Source organism: Rattus norvegicus, chromosome 5 (genome assembly GCF_021556685.1).
Source record: "Rattus norvegicus strain SHRSP/BbbUtx chromosome 5, alternate assembly SHRSP_T2T, whole genome shotgun sequence".
Taxonomy (NCBI): domain Eukaryota; kingdom Metazoa; phylum Chordata; class Mammalia; order Rodentia; family Muridae; genus Rattus; species Rattus norvegicus.
In genome coordinates, this window is record NC_141538.1 from 169,360,743 (window position 1) to 169,370,567 (window position 9,825).

General features: G+C 49.3%; 1 long non-coding RNA gene across 1 annotated transcript in view; it reads left to right on the top strand.

Moving 5' to 3' along the window:
• LOC148006183 (uncharacterized) overlaps window positions 1-8,490 on the top strand; it is a 30,285-nt gene extending 21,795 nt beyond the window's left edge. Inside the window, exons 8-11 of the long non-coding RNA XR_015620545.1 lie at window positions 5,932-6,139; window positions 6,427-6,567; window positions 7,053-7,244; window positions 7,562-8,490. This is a non-coding gene — a long non-coding RNA (uncharacterized LOC148006183). The remainder of the gene's footprint in view (window positions 1-5,931; window positions 6,140-6,426; window positions 6,568-7,052; window positions 7,245-7,561) is intronic.
• Window positions 8,491-9,825: the final 1,335 nt, after the last annotated feature.

The following is a 9,825-nucleotide window of genomic DNA, read 5'->3' on the forward strand; positions in this document are numbered from 1 at the left end:
TCGGGATACATTAGTGCCCTGGGCATTTGAGTTCACCTGTTTCCTTACGATGGTCCTGGGAGAGACTTCAAGGCAGCAAAAGCCCACGAGGCCTCAGGGCCCGAAGGCTCAGAGCGGCCGAACTGTACAAAAGCCACCCAAATGCCTGCTTATTTATGAGATCCACGTGGTGTGGCCAACTGTGGAAGGCAGGAACGATACCTTGGGGCCACACCTCCAAGGTTTCTGGTTGGGTGGTTTGGGGGCCGTGGCCTGAGGATTGGCAACTTGCTGGGCTGCAGGATTCCAACAGACACTGGGTCTCATAATTGTAGGTGGCAATCACCTGGGCGGTATGAGGTGCGGGTCCCTGGGTCCCTCTTGGGCAATGTCACCGGCACACGGAGTAGTACTGGAGGTTTAAGAATCTCCTAGGGACGTCAAGCCCCACAGAGGAAAGGCTATTTATTCACGGTGTTAGGCTGAGCCTGAGGCAGGGTCTTGGGTTAGTGTGGCTCTAACATGGCTGTGTGCACAGATCCACAGAGAACCTAAGCCAGGAGGGAAGCGGTCTCAGGACACAGGGATCAGACACAGAGGAATCCTGACAAGGTTCCTTCTGTGCCTTTTGACGTATGTGGCCCACCCCTGCTTGGGAACACGCAAGGCAGAGATCAGGATCTTAAAATCCAGGTTAGAAGCCAGACCCAGAGGCATTTGTTGGCTCAAGATCTACTTCACGGAAACAGGCTGATCCTGACCTTCTCCACAACCTTGTCCTGGTGCCTCAGTTTCTCCTTTGTTACCATGATGCCATTAGAATGGGTACATCCTTGACAGGAGGGGCCAAGAGCGTTGCCAATGTCAGGTATGGTACAAGTTCCCATACATCCAGCTTCCCCAGCTGAGATAGTAACCAGAGCCTCCCACCTCCTATCCTGGCCCCCAAAGTGAAGTCTTGACAACAAGTCTCCGGGTGTAAAGAGCCGTGCCTGGCCAGTGTGTTCCTTCACTGGTGTTGGTGGCCAGTGGTCCTCGTGGAGCTGCAGCATGTCACCCAGTCAGGAGGACTGCGTGTTATTTACAGAGCTATCTCCTCATTAGTTAACGACAGGAAGAGCTTCCAGGAGGAATGAGATGAATGGCCCCAAGCCAGAAGGTTCTTTGCACCCTAAGTGTAAATATCATAAATAAACAGCCACTGAGATCCAGCCGTCAGCCCTGGAGAATTAACCTCTGTGGGATGCAAGTTGTGAGGTGCGTCCCCTCAGCCTCCCATCTCAGTCCTCTGAGTCCTCTGAGTCTGGGCTTCCAGAGGAGAAGCCTTCAGAGAGGCCGGAAGCCACAGAGTTAAGCAACATTACCCTAATGCAGGGAAGAGATGATTTAACGAGGCTTTCTTCCTCAGATGCAATCCATCTCTGTGAAGAGATGAGAGAGTTAGTGCCAGGGCTGTTCTCCCGGCCCCTTGAATTAAAGAGCAGAGAGCTACACGTGTCCCGAAAGAAGCACAACATCACATGCGCTCTGTTAGTACCCGAGTGCCTCACCTGCCATCCCGGTCAGGTCACAGGGCTGGTGTTAGGACAAGCTGGTCCTCTTAGCAATGAGGGAGACAACTCCCCCACACCTGGGACTCTGGACAGTGACGGTTCCTTACTCTATTTGCCACCTCTGCCTTCTGGAAGGGACAAGGCTGTTCCTTGTGCCATCCTGTCTGCTCCAGCCCAGCCAATCAGGAAGAAGCAGTCAGTATCCCTGAGTGTGGTTTTGACACCCTGCAGCCTGCAGCTCCCCAGTGAGCTGGGGACACCTTGTCTGGCTTTGTTCTTCCAAGTTTGTTTGCTGTAGTGAATCCCTCTGCCAGTCCAGCTTCTCTGGGACTAAGGCCTGGTCCAAAGCCTCCTTGATCCAGGGTAGTGATAAGAAGAAGGGCAGATACTGAAGACCCAGCGTTGGACCCAGGCACACTCCTCATTCCTGGGCTGCCATACAATAAGTTTTCCGGGAAATCTCCCACAGAGTGTGACAGGGCAGTGTCCTTGGTCTTCCTCTGGATGAGTCATTATCTGGTCCTTGGCAAGGAGGGGAAAATCTAGAGTCAGAGTCCAGTGATACAGGACATGGAGGCCCAATCTGGCCTCATGTGTTGGGAGGGAAGTGAGCTCTCACCCAAGACCCCAGCCAACTACGTCTCATCACTGAGAGAGGACACTGCAGTGTCCTTAGAGACACACCTTGATGACAGTGCATAGAGCCTATTGAATAGACTAGATATTATTAGAACTCAGCCATAGTCCTAAGCACTCAATTTGGCAAATTTAATCTCCCTGGGTCTATTATCAACATCCTATCACATCGAGAATCGTTCACGACAAAACGCAAATTACAATCGGGTTACCATCATAACATCTTAAGCAATAATAAATTAGTTCTCATTTAATAACCCACTTTAAGGGTAGAAATGGTTATGCTAATAGATGATAAAATATCTGGGTCTGTATACACGCAACACCCTGGAAATACATTAAAAATTAATTATGGTAAAATCGATATGATTAGAAGCACAAGTCCTTTATGTGGAGGCAGTAAATGTGCTTAAGATGTTACGGGAAAGGGAAAAAAAAGGAAGTGCTGTGTGATTAAAGAGATGGGCATCGGTAGTGGCAAACTTTTAATAAACGTTTTCCCCTCGGGCAGTGTAGATGACAGATCTCAGAGCCTCATTCCCTCTGGGATGCAGCCCGTGCAGAATGATCGGGGTCACTTTTATCCTCGTACTGGGGGCCGTGAATTGGCTGACAGACGCCAGTCTTACCTCCCGGTCTGCTTGCATTCCAGTTAAAAGGGACTGGGCTTTTGTGCCATTCTTGGCACATCCCAGTGCTATTGTTTGAGGACCCCCCCCCACACACATAACCCCACTGCATTGAGAAGGCTCATGGTAGACAAAGTGAAGCCGTTAGTTTAATGACTTTGCAAAGTTGAGGATCAGTCAAGAGTGGCAGGCATGCTGACCGGGCTCAGAGAATGGTCTTGACAAGCCGATCTGAGGTCCTTCATCAGCTAAGTAATCACGACGGTGCAAGTTTACAAGTCAAATAGATTGTATTTTTCCATAGGCCACTGACATCGCTCTTCCTCCAAACAAAAGCCCTTGCGTGCGTGGCTTGCGTGCGTGGCTTGCGTGCGTGGCTTGCGTGCGTGGCTTGCGTGCGTGGCTTGCGTGCGTGGCTTGCGTGCGTGCGTGGCTTCCTCTCTACGTTTCCGCCCTGCTCGTTGGAAAGCTTAGAGGTCTTGTCAAGTCTGCAGATCGTTAAGCAAGCTTGGCTGTTGAAGTTTTCAATTCTAAACGTCCAGTCTGTGTGTGGGGTGGGTAGACGAGCAAAGTTTGGGTGGCAGTAGATAACCGTCGTAGATTGCTCTGATAAATGCTGTAACCAAAAGTAACTTTTGGTCCACACTGAGTGAAGTCGGAGCAGGAGCTCAAGCAGGAGCCGAGGCCAGTAGTCATGGAGGAAGGATGCTCACTGGCTTGCGCCTCATGGTTTGCTCGTCTTACTTTCGAGCAATAATTTAGGACCACCTGCCCGGGGATGCAATCACTTACATCAGCGGACAATTAAGATATCTCAAGAGACATGACCACCAGCCAGTCTGATGGCTCCCTCTTCCCGGCTGTGTCTAGGTCTGACAGAACCTAGGCAGCAAACCAACGTAGCTAGCCTGTGCTCTCAGTCACTTCGTCCTTGCTGTGACAGGAACTTGACCGACCCTATAGGTTTGCCTTAGTTTAACCTTTGGAGATTTCAGCCCATGACCACTGGCTCTGCTCTTTTTGGGGACTGTGGTAAGGCAGTGATGGTGGCGAGGAGATGTCTATATAACTGCAGACGCAGGTTGGGAGCACAAGTGTTGTTCTCAGTGCTGGGGGACAGACGAGAAAGAGGGAGAGTATGAGTTCCCATACTCCTGCTTTTAAAGGTCCCACAACCTCCTTACCGCTGGAGGGACTAGCGGTCAAGACTTTTTTGACACCTGGATGGGCCTCTGAGGCCACTTAAGCTCAAAACCATAGCACCCCACCTCCTGATACCATTATCTTCGGGAGTAGAGCATCTACATGCTAACTAGAGATGGAGACACATAGTCCTTGGCATCTCGGTCCTCACTTGTGGCTCACCTCTCATTGCCCTGCTAATTCATGGTGAATTTCTAGACCCAACCTTTTTCTCTTTCTGAAGTGAACCATGGTCCACTGGGTCAAGGAAGGTCAAGTGGTCATGTCTCACTTCAAGGGCTGAGGAATGCCATCATCTCTGGGAGATGTCCTGTATTGGGAGACACACTGGTCTGCACCCCAGTGGCCTTGCTAACTGCATGTGTCCTGAGGACCTGGAAACTGCTGACAGAGAGAAGTGCCCACAATGGCTTAAGTGGAGATTCCTCTGAGCACAGGAACTAGGCTGGGGTGATTCTAATTTGCTCTCTGAAGAGATCAGGCTCTAGGACTGGATCTTCAGAGGGTGCCACATGCGCCTGTGGGCAGCAGAAGTCAGGGATTCCTTAAGCATTCTGGCTCTAGAGCTGTGGCTGCCCATCTCAGGTGCAGAGGGCTGAGGTTGTCCCCCTGGTGCAGACAGCCTCTGACTAGAACAGCTTTGCCAGCCCTGGATAGAGCTCCTGGCAGGATCCAGGTGTCAGTTCTTGTTGGCTAAAGGCTGGGATGAGACCATTACCACTAAACTCAAGCTGCGAACTCCCAGCAGCACCTCTGAGTTTCTGCAGAAGCTTCTCTCTACCATCAAGGGAAGTGGAGACCAGGGGAGGAGCCCAGGAAGCTGGCCCTGTATGTCCGATTGGAGGCCTTTCCCTTTTCTCTTGTTCTGCAAAGGATGGAAGTGAATTAACAGAGAAAGGAGCCAAAGGTCACCTTCATGTTCAGGGACTGTGGGTGTGTCCTCTGGTGTGCTCCCAGCCCCATCTCCATGTCTGGTCGGTCTAGAGAGATTACCTAGCAGGCAACCCCACTCTGACCCAAGTTCCCAGGATAAAGAATCAGGACCATGCTGAGCATGGCAGGGGGATCCTACCTTCAGATGTAGGGTGTTATGTTATGGGGGTCAACGGGTCATTCTTTGAGTAGGTGGATTCTGTATTGTGGGAAAGCTTGAGATTGGCTTATAGTGAGGCAGAGGACTGACCTTGTTTGTCTTTATCTGGCCCTGGATGATCAGAGCAGGTGGGGGATGGCCTCGGTGTGAAAGCTCATGAAGGGGGGTGATGGGATTTGGGCCTTGGGTTGGCGTCTAAGGCAAGAGCCAGGGCAAGGGTTGGCAGACTGGAAGCCCACTGATCCTGCAAGAAACAATGTGTCTTTTATCCAGTAGAGGCTGTCCTTCACACTGAGCTGGGCAGAGATTTGAAGCTATTCTGTTGCTGGTGTGAGGAGGGATGTATGTGTGTATGTACATGTACCTCTGTGTGTGTGTGTGTACCTGTGTGTTTATGCATGTATGCATGTATGTGTGCATGCATATATGTGTGTGTGCATGTGTGTATGTAAATGTACGTGTGAGTGCATGCGCATGTGCTTGTGTGTACATGCACATGCATAAGAGTGCTTGTGTGTTTCAGTGTTTGTTACTATAACAACTATCCAGAGTAATCAGCTTACAGAGAGAAAAGGTTGATTTTGGTTTATGGTTTCCGATGTCATCTCTCATTGGTTGGCCTCATTGCTTTGCACCTGTGATGAGGCAGCACATTATGATAGCTGTGTAAGATTAAACATTTACCTCACAGTTAAGACTCCAAAAAGAAGGAAGACCCTTGAATTCCACAATCCCCTTTGGAAGGTGCGCCCCATTTTGGTTGGGATTTTTGTTTGTTTGTTCTTTTGGTTTGTTTATGTATTTTTCTTGTTTTTATTTGTGCTGTGACACATACCAGTTCAAAGGAAGGTGAGAAGGAAGTGAAGAAGGAAGGAGGAAAGGAAGTGAGTTCATCTTGGCTGTTTCAGATGTCTCTTCCACCTCCCACAGTTGTCCAGGAACCCACACCTCCACCTCCCAAGTTGATCAGGCTGGTTTTGACGCAAACTGGAGTTATCACAGAGAAAGGAGCCTCCCTTGAGGAAATGCCTCCATGAGACCCAGCTGTAAGGCATTTTCTCAATTACTGATCAAGGGGGAAGGGTCCAGCCTATCATAGGCAGTGCCATTCCTGGGCTGGTGGTCCTGGGTTCTATAAGAGAGCAAGCTGAGCAAGCCAGGGGAAGCAAGCCAGTAAGTTACATCCCCCCATGGCCTCTGCATCAGCTCCTGCTTCCTGACCTGTGTGAGTTCCAGTCCTGACTTCCTTTGATGATGAACAGCAATGTGGAAGTGTAAGCTGAATAAACCCTTTCCTCCCTAACTTGCTTTTTGGTCATGATGTTTTGTGCAGGAATAGAAACCCTGACTAAGACAACCAGAAACCCACACCTCTACATCCCACAAAGGCTGTTCCCTTTCCTGGTCCATCTCACTCTACGTCCATCAAGAGAAAATTTCCCGATTGATTCAGAGACTCATTATCCAAAGCTGGGTGAGATGACAACCAAACCATTACCCATGAGGCCTAGAGGCCATTCCGATCCCCACTTGTCAATCACCAGTGGCCTGAAGGCTTCTCACCAGGCCCTTCCTGGGAAAGGTTCCACCAATGCCAGGTAGCATCAAGCTGAGAATGGAGCCTTTACCAGGTGGACCCACTGCGGAGTTATGGAGGAAGCTGCCTCAAACTAGGGCTTGTTGGGTGTGACTGAAGACACTCCAGCCTTCCGTTTAGTTGGCACGTCTCTTGGGAAGATGCTATTCCCAGTAGGAGGTGTCAGCTCAGAGAGCAGCTGCTCAGGGTCAGCGCAGAGCATGCTGGGATGGAAGAATGAGGATAGGGCTGTCTGAGAGCGCCCTCCTCAACACTTCTGCTCCCACCCCATGGGGCCCGTACTGTCCGTTAGAGCCCTTGGACCTGAATTTCTGATGTGTTTCTGTCTCTGAATCGCTCATCTGCCCTACACGTTTCCACAGTGCTAGCTGAGGCTTGCTGCGTCTGGGAAAAGCCCCTTCGTGCTCATGTACACAGCCCAAGACTGGCGATGCCCAGGAAGACACCTATCCAATTAGAGCCAGAGTGGAGACATATGCTGAAGGAGACATCCCAGCAAGGGCTGCTATGAGGAACACTCCTACAGCAGAGCTCCAGAGTCTCAGACAGGACAGGTGGTGACAACTTTTCATTTGTTGGGTTTCGGTTTGGGTACTTCCGTTTTTTTTTCCGGGTTCTTTTGGCTACCGCTCAAATTCTCCTCCTCTGATTCATGACAAGGCACCATCTGGGCCAACAGGAAATCCACGTCTCTGGGTGAAGGAGCTTTTAGGAATAAATCCAAGGAAACTTTCCAAAGTCACACTTAATCACACGTTCCTTGGATCCAGCCCCAGCCCAGGAGCCTGGTTTATAGCCCTTTAGTATATCTTGGAATTTGCCGGCTTATCCTTTTGTATTTATGTAGCTCATATGTCTCCCTTGACTGTAGGGTGTCTCCATAAATACTGGGCACAGCAGTGCCAGCGTGTGGGCAGGCGGGCAAAGGAGCCTTTCATATTTCATCCACGGCTGAACTGAGGATGGATTGAAGCCGACGCGCATGCGCTACAAGATGCGCACTCTCTCTTCTTAGCTACCATGCCACGTGCTCTTCCTGGCTGTCCATTGGCTCTGCCTCAGACAGGGACGGCCAGAGGACCTCTACTTATTCTTGCCCGAACTCTAAGCACTGGGTGAAGACAATGAAGATTAGAAAAGGTTGTGAGTCCAAAGAGACCTTGGGATTCCAGCCTCAGGCCTCGTGACCCTGAGGGCAGCTTCTAAACTTGCAAGCCTCACATCTTCTGTCTGAAGTAAAACAGTACCCCTCAGGTGCCCAGAATGGAGCCGTAGCTGAGGTTGACTGCTTTCTGGCACTTCCTGGGGGGGGGGGTCATCCTTGAAGTAGGAGGCTAAATTCTGATTTGAAATGTCATGCATGACATTCCGATGGGTCTCAGAGACGTGCCTACACGTCTCTGCCATGTCAGCAGTGGCCGTCTTCACCAATTTCCTCCAGAACAGGAGGCTTCTGGAAGAGCCTACCTCATTCAGTTCTTTCTGGCCTATTTACGAGATTGAGGATAAAGAGACGGGGGACAGAGACCATGGCGTGCACCTGTCAGGTGAAGGAGGGGCAGGGATGCTCTGTGGCCCCATGAATAATGAAGAACTTGTATATTAACGAGAGAAACAGAAGTGCGAGCCTGGCAGGAATGCCATCGCAGATAGATTGAGACAGAGGGATGAGGGACATGGCATGGATAAATTCTTCATAAAAGACGTTACTTAAGAGAGGAGAAATTAAGCGTCCAAGCATCCATTTTCCCAGCTCGCCGAGTCAGCCTTTTAAAGTAAATTCCAGTTAAATCCACTCGAGCTAGAGCAGGCTCAGTAATGAGGTTTGATGTCTGCTCTCTGTACAGAGAAGGAGAGGCATGGGAGAAGGCGGCCAAAGGCCAGCCAGGTTCTTGCATCTCAAACACAATCACCTCTGTGCCCTCGTTGGAGAGCCACTGAAATTACCTTCAGGTGCCAATAGTCAGAAAGAAAAAACCCCTGAAATTAAATATCGCATCATTTCCAAAGGCAACTTTTTTTCACCACAGAATATTCAGTTAATCAGTACAACCCTGGCCCTGTTATTTTAGGGAAAGATATGCTTATTCTGGAAGGAGGTTTTGCCAAATTACTTTAAGATCTATTTCAGAAGAACAACATTAGGCAAAAAATTTTTTTTCACTTTAGAGAAATGTATGTACGGACACAAATGTGCCAAAGAGCCTAGCATGGCTTTGTTCTCCATGTTGTATTTTAGTGCTTGTATCTAATACGTGAGTGTGTGTGTGTGTGTGTGTGTGTGTGTGTATCTGTGTGTGAGTGTGTGTGTATGTGAGTGAGAGTGTGTGAGTGTGAATGTGTGAGTGTGAGTGTGTGTGGGTGTGAGTGTGTGTATGTGAGTGTGAGTGTGTGTGGTGTGTGTATGTGTGTGTGTATGTGAGTGAGAGTGTGTGAGTGTGTGTGGTGTGTGTATGTGTGTGTGTATGTGAGTGAGAGTGTGTGAGTGTGAATGTGTGTGGGTGTGAGTGAGTGTGAGTGTGTGTGTGAGTGTGTGAGTGTGAATGTGTGAGTGTGAGTGTGTGTGGGTGTGAGTGTGTGTATGTGAGTGAGAGTGTGTGAGTGTGAATGTGTGTGGGTGTGAGTGAGTGTGAGTGTGTGTTGTGTATCTGTGTGTGAGTGTGAGTGTGTGTGTGAGTGAGAGTGTGTGAGTGTGAATGTGTGTGGGTGTGAGTGAGTGTGAGTGTGTGTGATATGTGAGTGTGAGTGTGTGTGTGTGTGTGTGTGTGTGTGTTGCCCTTGATGAAGAGAGGATACATGGTCGCATGTCAAAGAGACCCATGGATAGATAGTAGATGGATAAATGAGAGATATATAGACAGGCAGGCAAATATCTGTAGATGCATATATCTGCACAGATCTATCGATCATCTATCTACCTACCTGTCGGGCATCCATCTATATGCACATGGATGGATGCAAAAAGAGAAGAAACAGAAGAGCGGGAGAAAGAGCAAGTGGAGGAGAAAAATGGGCAGAGAGGTGGCAGCTCAATGGATGAATGAGTAGATGCATATATATAATATATGATATATATATGTATCACCTATCTATCTCTCTACTTATACAGCATCCATCTATGTGTAGATGCATATG